The sequence below is a fragment of the Pleurodeles waltl genome, chromosome 1_1, assembly GCF_031143425.1.
Source record: "Pleurodeles waltl isolate 20211129_DDA chromosome 1_1, aPleWal1.hap1.20221129, whole genome shotgun sequence".
Taxonomy (NCBI): Eukaryota; Metazoa; Chordata; class Amphibia; order Caudata; family Salamandridae; genus Pleurodeles; species Pleurodeles waltl.
In genome coordinates this window covers 833,645,531-833,657,876 of record NC_090436.1, presented here as the reverse complement: position 1 = coordinate 833,657,876, position 12,346 = coordinate 833,645,531, and positions in this window count along the sequence as shown.

Genomic DNA, 12,346 nt, shown 5'->3' with positions numbered 1-12,346 from the left:
AGTGCAGTAACTAGCTAAGCAAACTATATCATATTAAATAACAAAAGAACCTGCAGTGCAGTGCTCTTCAAAGCTACCAGCATGCTGAATACTATAAAAACGTGTGTCTGTCTCTTAAACTTCATCATCCAACACACAGCTACACTGTGCATCCCATAACATGATAACCGTACCTTGGTGGTCATCGGGCACAACATGGAAACATGTACCACATAGGATCAAAACAAAAACAACATCCTAACTACACGCCCTACATGGTGTAGTGTGCTGCGCATGTAGGCAAGCGCTTCAGCAATTAACATAGGGGTAGTAACCACTTTATCAATGTTGCAATACAATACATAAATGTTGCAATAGAATACAATCTACGGGGGGCTGTGAACATATATTTAATATTTCAATCTTGTTGTTTGCCTAAATTGGAGACTATTTTAGTCTCAATCAAATTAAGTAAAGCTTTTATTAAAAACACAGATGTGGATGGGCATGGCAGGGAGTCTCATGAGGGCGATTGCACTCTGAGTACTTCGGACCTCTCCGTCATTCCGCTGCCATCCACATGCCATCAGGATACCTCCGCACTAAACAAAGGGTTGCAATAGTGCCCCCAGACTTGCCTTGCACGCTGCTTGACTTTGCAGTAAAACCAGTGCCTGCTGATCACTGTGTACTGCAGTTCCCATTTCTTCCCAACATGGTGGCCAACATGAGGCCAACCTCGCTGGCCCGTTGCAGTCCATGAGGGAGCGACCTGCCCTGCTGCCCCCTTCCTGGCGCTGCTGTCTGGGGGATCTGGCCACCACCCGCCCATGAGTATCCTTCTGCCTTGTGACTCGCCCGACCCTGGGGAAGGTGCGGCTAGGCTTGGCATGGGAAAAGGAATCATTGTTTAGGCCCTGCCAAACTCTGCACACCTACTCTCTGCCTGCTGAAGGGGCTGGCTGCAGTGGAGCAGGAATCCCCTGCCCCTAGGACCTCCAGGAGAGACTCTCATGAAGAACCAGAGGTCTCCTGCAATCCAGTTTGCAACCTACTGCTGCTGCCTAGCCTGCGCAATTGCACCTATCATGGAGGCCAGCCCCATATGTTGAGTCACTGAGAGGGTACCTTTAATACTTGGTGTGGCTTCAGAGAAGCAGATAGGCTACCTGGACATGAGGTACGTCGCCGCTCACAGCAGCGGCCCAACCAACTGCACAGACCCAGGGGACCACACACCAGGGGCACCTCCTGATTGATGCCAGTTCAATTGGGCCCCCCCTTTGGTCAGTCCTCTCTCCTGGGGCGGCGGCAGCACCCCTCAATGATTTTATAGTCCGCTGGCCCTGGGACTGGTACCACCCTCACAGAGCTTTGGGCCCACTGTGGTTGTGAGGCGCCTTCCTACCAGCATTAGATGTCCTACCATGGACCCTCGGACAGCCCTCCTTCATACAACTTCAAGGCTTCCCAACGTCTTGCTCTCTGATTGTTTTGCTGTTGGTGTGTGGTTGATGCCCACTTACCTTCTGCTCACTATAGGCGATATGCGACATAACTGACCAAACTGAGGCCTAGAATCCTGAGCTGTCAGCGACCCAGGCCTCTCTTTGTTGTTCATTGTTCCAGAGGAGTGGAACCAGCCCTGGGCGCGACCGGTGGGGGCGCTGTCTAGAGGAACTATCCTTGCCCCCTCTATTGTGGGCCTCTCTTACATCGGAGTCTTACATCGGGGTTTACGCGCAACAGAGCATCTGTTGAGGAGATTGCCATTCATTAAGCAACTCTGGCCCAATGTGTCACCTGACGACCTTGGTGCTTTCAGCATTGTGAGCCACTTGGTGCCTAGGTTGGTGTCCTGTGGACCTTGCCTACCCTTCCTGGTATCTGGTACGCTCGCTCACAACCGGTGCTGAGCTAGACTGGGGTGTTGGCCAGACAAACTGGCTGCTTGTGCTTCTGTACCTCTGCAGCAAGCAGGCCAGACTGCCCCTCCCCTTGGAGTTTTTGCCGGATGACCCATCGTGCAATCACCATGGGCAAAGACAAACCCCTCTGGTCAGTTGCCTCCCAGACCCACATGGACCAAAAACGTGACAGACAACCAACCGACAGCGGACATTGACCTAGCCAAGATCCTACAGGCCATCCGCACCTCCTAGGCCACTGTGGAAACCAAAATTGGGGAGGTACTGGTTGATGTGGCTCTCCTACGTCAAGACCCGTATAATGCTACAAACAAAATCAATGTAGCCGAAACTTGTTTGTCCACCATGGAAGATGATGTCACCACCTTGAAATCTCAAGTCGCCCTACTCCTTTCTCATACAGCAGAACTCCACAAGCCGAGTGGAAGACACTGAAAACCGCTCTAGTCGCAATAACCTGCACTTTGTGGGCATACTAAAGAGGACAGAACCTTCACAAGATGTTTAATTTCTTGATACCTGGCTCAATTCCTGGGTGCCTCAAGCCATACTCTCCCCTTGGTTTGCGATCAAGAGGGTGCATAGAGCCCTGACACCTAAGCCATTTCCAGGGGGCACTGCACAGGCCCATGTTTGCCAGAATCCTTAACTTCAGGAACAGAGATGCTATCCTGAGAGGGGCCTGCTCCCATCCAGATCTTAGATGCGGGGATGCTAAAGTGCTCATCTTTCTGGACTACACTAGAGAGGTGCAATCCCAGTGTCGATCCTACATTGCAGTGACACAAAAGCTGCAAGCACTGAACCTCCCCTACAGACGTCTTTTCCCGGCCCAGCTCAGAGCTGTGTTTGCAAACAAAACTAATTTCTTTGACAATCCAGAGGCAGCATGGACATGGCTTACTGAGGAGTGGCCGCTTCTTCAACCGGGGAGGCCCCCTGAGAAGGCAATGTTAGTAATAGCTCAGATATCAAAAAGGCACTCAACCCACGGTTTAGGAGCGTGTGGACATGGCTCACCCTCTCTGTCCTCTGATGTGGAGACCCATCACCAGCCGTCTCACTCTCCTCCTTGTCTACCACCAGGGTGGATGATCCACAGAGCCAAGATGACCTCCGAACCACAGCCACTACGGCCCTCATTTATAAGGTGGTGGACATTAATCTGTCGCATATCAGGACGAATACTTACCTGACCCCCTCCTGTTAGATTAGGGGTCCCCCATCCCCTTGGTTAACACTTACAGAATGCATGTAGGTATGGGGCCTATGAAGGTGATGTCCTGGAATGTTAACGGGCTATTGGACTGTGTGAAGCGTACCGTGGTCCTGAGATACGCGCATCAATTCCTCCCAGATGCCCTGCTACTTCAAGAGACCCACTTGATAGGGAACCACTGTTCACTCCTGGCAAACCAAGGCTGTGACAGGGTGACTCTGGCTATGCATGAGGGTTCCAAGGGGGTGGTGGTCCTGCTTCGCCGTTCCTTCCCCATGTCTGTTAACCATGAGGCTTTTAACCCCCCAAGGCCATTTCCTAACACTTACTGGAATGCTTGAGAAATGCATTGTGAATCTCACGTGTGCTTATGCTCCCCCTGCAAAGCTTGATGTCCTCTTTGGGAACCTCTCTAGGGTACTATCGACCCCCCCACAGGGGCTGACGATGGTTGGAGGCAACTTTAATGTGGTCCTCCCCGGACGTCAATGCCATTGGTGTTCCCGCTGCCTCCCGCCAGACTTGTGCCCGCCGCTTCTCAGGATGGACCTCCGCTCTCAGCCTTTCTGATGTATGGAGGGTGTGGAACCCTTGTTATTACCAATACGCACGCACTTCAGTTGTGCACCACACTCACTCTCGTATAGACCTCCTGCTCATGCCAGCACCAAACTTCTGTGAAGTATCCCAGATCCAGATCCTTCCACTCTGGATATCTGATCACCCCCTCTGCTTCTCCACCCTGGCTCCCCCACAAGATATCTGCACCCCATAAGGTGGCTCAATGCTCAGTACCTCCAAAACGAATCCTACATGCGGGCACTTGATGGTGAACTAAAGGCCTACTTTCAATCTAATGAGGGGTTAGTAAGCTCGTTCGGCATTTTTGCGCTACCAGTAAGGCCACCATTAGGGGCCACCCCAGGGGCCGCATCAGGGAAATGGGAAATGGAATGCAAGCATTCCCAACATTTGGCCCGCTTAGAGGCCCACACCCTCCAACTGGAGGCGGGCCTTGATGCTGTCCCCCAGGGAGACTCAGCCTGGCAGTTCAGCTTGGCAGCTCGGCTTGGCGCGTGAGGAGATTCAACTTCAGTCGGGCAGGGTCTCTGAGTGGGGAAACAAAAAAAGCAAGTTGCTGTATTGGCTTGCATTCTGCCTGCTAGAGAATAGAAAAAAACCTCAAAAATCACAGACGAACAAGGATAGACACTTCGGACCCTCCAGGAGACCACACAAGCATTTGCCGATTACTACAAGTGCCTGTATACCACACCTCTCAAACTAGAACCTGAACCCAACCCCCACCTTCTATGCAAAATGCCTCTCCTTCGACTGTCTTACTCGGAGACGCAGCTATTGGACTTCTCGTTATCGGCAGAGGGGGTGTTTTAGAAATGTGGCTTCTGGTTGGCTAGGGTATGTACCTCAGCCAAGCAGAATCCACTCACTCTAGTCAGGGCAAGTCAGAAGCACAACTTAAATTAACTTGTGCTCATCCTCTTATAGTTTGACGCAGAGCAGGCAGGCTTAAGAAGGCAGTGTGTAAAATATTTGTGGAATTTACCCCCACAGTGACCCTATGTATGTACCAGAAAAGGACTCCACATGGGTTTATAAGAAAATAGTTAAAATCTTTATATTCTCAGGTATACGTAAAAACAATAATAATACATTTAGTAAAATGCCATTTGATAATAATTCAATCTGGCAGTGCTTCAAGTAATGTGAAGTGATTATTTAAATAGCAGTGCTCCAGGATATGCACCACAATGAGACTTTACTCAGGCACAAATATGGGGTATTGGGCTTCCTGTTCAACATGGAAGTGGAATGATTTCGTACCTTTCTGTGGTGGTGAAGTGCGAGAGTAAAAAGAATGTGAGTGCGCCTCAGTTTAGGCAAATATGATATTTCTTCTGGCCCCGCTCTCGAAAGACAAGTGGCAGGGCATTGTGGCTTTGTTGTGGCCTGGCTTCCCTCCTGGTGCCGTGGAAAGAAAGGTTGGTGTGAGCGGGACCATAGGTGAGGAATGAGGGCCCCTCTTCGTGGCGCCTGACTCTAACGTGTCGGCTCATGGGAGTGGTGGGGGGCTAGAGCAGAAACAGCTCCCCGGCAGTAGGTAGTCCAAATGCACCAGCACAATCGTGGGCGGCTCCTGTCTGGCTTGCACCAAGCCACAGAGGCGACTTTCCCATTGTAGGCAACTCAAGCACTGATGCGACCGCTGAAGGTCTTCCTCTGGTGGGAGCAGTTGGACGCTGGGTCCCTCGGGGGCCACGTGCACAACAGCGGTCTCGAGGATGGTGTGGTCTTGAAGACCGCCGGGTTGATTTGGGACAGGGAGAGGAAGCTGCAACAACAAAGGGGATTCCCTCTGGGAGCGTCAGGTCCTTGGGTAGATCGGCTGATCACTCCGCCGGCAGTGAGCCTCTCCGCAGTTCCTAGAGACAGCTGGTTGCGGCTGATCAGCAGATCCGAACACAGTTCGTGGCAGGGCAGGGCACACAAATAAGGCCCTGAAGACACCCTGGGTGTTGTTTGAGGGTGATGTCATATTGGGCAGAGGTCAGCAGACGGAGGGGCAGCTTAGCAACGTCAGGTAGCAGTCCTTGAAATAGTCAAACACTGAGAAGTGGCAGCCTTTCCAATACAGCAGCTTTTACTTCAGCAGGATTGGTTCTTGGTCCAGAGGTGTACTGAGGAGTGGGTCAGGAGGCCCACTACTTATACAGAAAAGTGCCTTTGATGTGGGGGATGACTAACAAACAATGCTTTGTGGAGTGCACAGATCCCCCTTTCAATTTAGTCTCGTCTCCAGTGGGGGGGGGGGAGTCAGCCCTCTTGAATGGCCTCCAGCCCTTACCCTTTGAGATGTATGTGTGGGATCCTCCACACCCCTTCCCCAGGAAGACCCATCAGTATGCAGATGAATGCAGATATGTCTGAGTAACCTGTGATGTGGGAGTCTGAAGGGAATGCACAAGTGGAACTGTCACCTCATCCCAGCCAGACATGCATTGGAGGGAGGCAGTAGGCTCACAGGGCAGTGAGGACAGAGTGGCATTTCTAGACTAGTAATAATAAATCCAACCTTACTAATAAAGATGACTTATTATTACCTTCCCAATGGTACTTAACATGACCCAGTCATTCCTCTCAGATCAAGAATTACAACTTAAACGTATGATAAGTATTGGAAATGGCCTCTGTGCAGGGTCATCCCCAAACCAAACCTTTAGCCTTGCTCCTTCTCTTTTTCTGACCTAATTTTTTGCTGGCTCAAGACTCTGCACACTTTACCACTGCTAACCAGTGCTAAAATGCATATGCTCTCTCCCTTGAAACATGGTAACATTGGTTCATATCTAATTGGCATATTTGATCTACTTGTAAGTCCCTAGTAAAGTGCACTGCATGTGCCCAGGGCCTGTAAATTAAATGCTACTAGTGGGCCTGCAGCACTGATTGTGGGCCTGCAGCACTGATTGTGCCACCCACATAAGTAGCCCCTTAACCATGCCTCAGGCCTACCATTGCAAGGCTTGTGTGTGCAGTTTTACTGCCACTTCGACTTGGCATTTAAAAGTATTTGCCAAGCCTGAAACTCCCCTTTTTCTACATATGTCACCCCTAAGGTAGGCCCTAGATAACTCATAAGGCATGGTGCTATGTAGGTAAAAGGCAGGACATATACCTGTGTGTTTTATATGTTCTGGTAGTGGAAAACTCCTAAATTAGTTTTCCACTCCTGTAAGGCCTGCTCCTTTCATAGACTAACATTAGGGCAATCCTCATATACTGTTTGAGTGGTAGGTTCTGATCAGAAAGGGGTAGACAGGTCATATTTAGTATGGCCAGAATGGTAATACAAAATCCTGCTGACTGGTGAGGTTGGATTTTATATTACTATTTTAGAAATGCCACTTTTAGAAAGTGAGCATTTCTCTGAACTTAAAATCCTTCTATTCCTTACAGCCTGTCTTCAATTCACATCTGGGCTGGGCTGAGCTGGTTGACAGCTCCCTTGTGCATTTCACCCAAACAAGTGCAAGCACAGGATGCTCAGTCACACCTGTACAAATCTGCATACTGAATGGGTCTTCCTGGGCTGGAAGGGTGGAGGGCCTGACATTTCAAACAACAGTAGCCTGCCCTCACACAAAGGACTGCCAAATCCCCTGCTGGGACCCTGGAAGACAGGGTTGTACGGAAAGAGGACCTTGTGCACTTCAAAACCACTCTTTGAAGTCTCCCCCACTTCAAAGGCACTTTTTGGTACATAAACTGGGACCCTGACCCTACCAACTTAGACACTTCCTGGGACAGATACTCTGAACCAGATCTTGTAACTTGCCAAGAAGAGCTGCCTGGCTGCCCAAAGGACTCACCTGGACTGCTTTGCTGTGAAGGACTGCTGCCTTGCTGTGGCCCTACCACCTTCAGGGCCTCTGGCTCTGCTGAGAAGTTCTCTCCAAGAGCTTGGATTGAGCTTGCCTATTGTTTCCTGAACTCTCAGGGCCAAAGACATCACCCCTGCAAAGGAACTCCTTGTGCAGCGAAAATTGATGTGAAGCCTGCCGGAATCGATGCACAGCCTGCCTAGCGATGAAAGAATCACTGCATTGCCGAACCGGAACGATGCAGCCCGGCTCCCCAAGTGGAGATTGACGCCGCACCAACGTTGCAGCCGTAACTTTGACGCACAGCCCACCGGATTGATGTATCTCCCAGCCGGAACAACGCAGCCCGACTTCCTGCGGAAGGAATCAACGCAGCACCTGCCGTGTGACAGAAATTCTGACACATCGCCCACTGGATCAATGCAGCACCTGTGGCTTTGTCCTGCACACCCAGGATTTTCATGCATCGTCCCGGGGTATCAAAAGCCCCCGTATCGCAAAGAGGATTCAAGCCTGAGTGCCGGAATTCGATGCAAAGTCCTTGCTGTGTGGATGCACACCCTTCGCTTTCCTCGCATACCCACCTCTGAGGTCTCAGTGTGGGTAATTTTGATGCATCCCAGGTACTTTGTTCTTTCAAGAGATACTTGTTGCTTTTTAAAGACTTGAGACGCTTAACATTACAAAAGTGATATTTCAACTTGTACTTATTCAATCGTGACCGTTTTGACCTTAATTCATTCAGATAAATATATTAGATTTTTCTAAACCTGTGTGGTCTTTTGTGGTGGTTTCACTGTGTTATTGCATGATTTATTGCACAAATACTTTACACATTGCCTTCTATGTTAAGCCTGACTGGTCAGTGCCAAGCTACCAGAGGGTGGGCACAGAATAATTTGGATTGTGTGTGACTTACCCTGACTAGGATTGTGGTCCCTACTTGGACAAGAGTGTATACCTCTGGCAACTAGAGACCCCATTTCTAAAAATAAGGAATTCCTAATGCTGGTCTATGAGAGGGGTAGGCCTCACAGCAATGAAAAAGCACTTGAGGGATTTTTTATTACCAGGACATGGAAACAGCGAGGTACATGTCCTGCTTTTCTATTTACATGGCACCCTACCCTATGGGCTCCCTAGTGCCTGCTTTAGGTTTGGCTTAGATGTAAGCAAAGGGAAGGGAAATGCTTGGCAAGGGGTTTTAAATGCCAAGTCAAACTTCACATGCAGGCTCTGCAATGGCAGGCCTGAGGCATGTTTACAGGGCTACTTAGTGAGTGGCACAATCAGTGCAGCAGGCCCACTGGTAGCATTTAATGTACAGGCCCTTGGCATATGATACACTATTCTACGAGGGACTCACAGGTAAATTAAATATGCCAATTGTGGATGCACCAATATTACCATGTTTGAAGGGGAGAAGCACATGCACTTGCGCTTTAGCACTGGTTAACAGTGGTAAAGTGCTTAGAGTCATAAGGCCAACAAAAAGATACAGCAACAAAACAGGAGGGAAAGGCAAAAAGTCTAGAATAAGACGACCCTAAGGTTGCCAGGTCTAACAAGGTGAGTGCAATTTCTGCAGTGGCCTTCGGGAAGATCCCCGGTCTGGATTGGTTCCCTACCACTACAGGACATTTTGTGAGCTTCTAACGCGCCAACTCCTGGTGCTTCACAATGAAGTATTAAAGATCAGGGCTTTTCCACTTGAGCTGGACACCGCTACCATTGTGGTGATTCCAAAGGCACAGCCACCCGTCGCCTTCCTGCTTGGATTATCGTCCAATCTCAGTCATCAAAAGTGAGGTAAACATTTTTGCTACAATCTTGACCACCCACCTCAAGCAAGTCCTCCATACGCTCATGACCCCCGACCAATGCGGCTTTATGGCAACCAGAAGTACACAACCATGTTTCCGGTGGCTCCATGTTGCTGTGGCCCACAGTCATAGGCTTTTACTCTGCCTTGCCTTACTACTCGTGGACCTTGAAAAGGCATTTGACATGGGGGACTGGACCTACCGGGACTGTGTGTTGCAGAGAGTTAGCTTTGGGTCCTGCTTTCATGGATTCGCCCCCGTGTTGTACTCCAACCCCATTGCACAGGTCCTGATCAACTGTGCTCTCCAGTTTTCTCTATCAGACAGGGGACTCGATAGGGCTGCTCCTGTCCCCACTCCTCATTGCTTTGGTGATTTAGTGACTGACCTATCTCCTCTGCTGTGATGCCCATGTGGGGGGTGGCAGTGGGGCTTCGGAGACAAGTACTGCATTGCACTCTACATGGACGATGTCCTACTCTTCCTGGCAGACCCTGCAGTGAGTGGACCCGACTGTCTATAAATTCTCCAGATCTTTGGGGAAGTCTCGGGTGAACCTGTCCAAGTCGATCCTGGTTCCCCTGGATCCTGATCAGGGTTGTGTGGCCTTGCAGATTGACATTGCAGTGCGCCATCTCAATTTCAAGTACTTGGGCAAATGGGTTGTGCTCCATCCTGAATTCACTTGGCCTCTTTACCTTGGACCCTTAAAGCAGAAGGCTAGGCAGGACCTGAGCAGGTGGCAATCTCTTCCATTGAATGTGATGGGTAGGATCACCCTTTACAAAATAATGGTGCCGCTGAGGTTCCTATAATTCTTTCAGAATCTTCCACTGCTCTCGCTCCAGACTATAGTTCTAGGAGTTGAGTAGGTTGCCATCCTCTTTCGTCTGACACAGCTCAAGGCAACACCGGGTCTTCAGCTACTGGCAACGTGTCCTATACAGTGGAGGTCTGGGGATGATCAACCTTTATCTTTATTATCTAGATTCCCAGCTTCTTGTGATCAACCAGTGACTCACAGGGGCTGGTCCAATCCCCTCTACCAATTGGAATTGTCTGTCATGGGATTTCCATGAATTATGGCTATGCTGTACGGATCCCAGCCAGTATTGCTGCGGTGACTAGGATGGTCTTCCTTGCTTGGAGGTCCGCATTCCAACACATCAAATGGAACACAAAGCTCATGCTAGAAACCCCTGTATGGCATGGCACTTGGCTGCGTGAGGTATCAGCACTAGAGGGGTTTGGGAAATGGGACCTCATTGGTATAACACACATAGGTGACGTGGTCTGGGACCCACATGCACTCCCTCCAAGAGTTCCAAGACACCTACACCGCCACCCCTTCACAATTCTATAAATACCTTCAGTTACATCACACCCTCTACACTCACCTGCCATGAGACACCTCTCCTAAATTCCGTCACTTGGAAGCCAAGCTCCTCATGGGGGTATTGGGCAGAGGAGGCATCTCTCAGATTTACTGCACCCTCATCATTAAGGCCATGGTATCCTGGATCATCTTAGGATCCGCTGGGAGGGGTGGTTGGGCCCCCTTGAAGACGATGATTGGCGAGACGCCATGCTGTATGCCCCAGGTCATAACAATCTCTTCTAGGCTGCGCCTGACCCAGACCTATTACCTTTATTGTGCCTACCTCACTGTCATCAAACTTCATTGTGCTGGGCTTCTTCCCACCCCTGCCTGTTCTCGCTGTTCATGTGCCCCTGCTGGCTTATATCATATGGTTTGGCTGTGCCCGCTGATCCAGAACTACTGGTCTGCCGTGACGAGGGAACTGTCAGATGAGTTGGGTTGGGAGGCGCAACTCTTAACTTTGATGCTGCAGCTTGGAGTCCTACAGGGCAACGAGATCAAGAACTGATAGGGCACTTTTGGGAATAGCTGCAATGGTGGCAAAGCATGACATCGCATTCCACTGGAGGGCCCCTGACCCTCCCCCACGGAGTTGCAGTTGAGGTGAGGGCTGGACTGGTGCGCACAACAAGAGAGACCTGTGTATGAGGCCCGGGGATGCCCCTTGAAAAATTAACTGGGTCCATAAGCATAACCTAACACCTCAAGGTATTGCATGACTGTGTCTCCTTTCTGAATATTTGTCCTATGGTGCGGCATACACCTTTTCTGCACATTGTTTAAAATGTACCTTTTGTGTTATCTGAGTGCTTTTCTACAACTGTGCTGAAAATCAATAAAGTTGTTTATAAAAAAAAACACAGATGTGATCCTTTCACTTGGGGGCTGGTCAGTTCCTGCACTACGCAAAACTAGGGAATACTGCAAAAGAGGGGTGGTGTGCATTTTCAGCCGCTTCGGTATTACCACGGGTATTGGGTGGGTTTCTCTGTTGAGGTGAGGGATGACACTTGATAACACTCTTGTATGGGGCCATCAGGGTGGTTCTCTCAAAGCCATCACTGAGTGTCCAACATGCATGAGAGACAGAATTGGCTGAAGCTTTCTCAGACGAAGATTGGAGTCGGGCCTGTGCATTGGTCCAGAAGGTATCATGCAATAATAGATTCAAACTCATACACTTCCAGTACCTTTACCGAACATACATTACTCCACATGCCCTCTGTAAAATTTACAAAACCAAGGCTGCCAAATGTCCCAAATGCAGGGAGGACGGGGACACCTTTCTATATTTGGTCTGGACATGCAGAAAACTCATAGCATATTGGACAGAAGTGGTGCCACAGATCGAAGCGGCTACAGGCGTTTGGTTCCCAGTTACGCCACAGTCATGCTTGCTGGATATGGTGGCCCAGCTTATACATTCTTGCAACTTGCCCTCCTCTTAGTAAAAAGAAGGGTGGCCATTTGTTGGATGGCTACATGGACACCTGAGGTAGAAGTGTGGGTCCGAGATGTCCTGGAATGGGCAGTGGCTGAAGAGCGACACATTAAGCTGCCTATATATGATGATAAAACCCAGGAAGATATTGCAACTTGGGCATTGCTGCTGG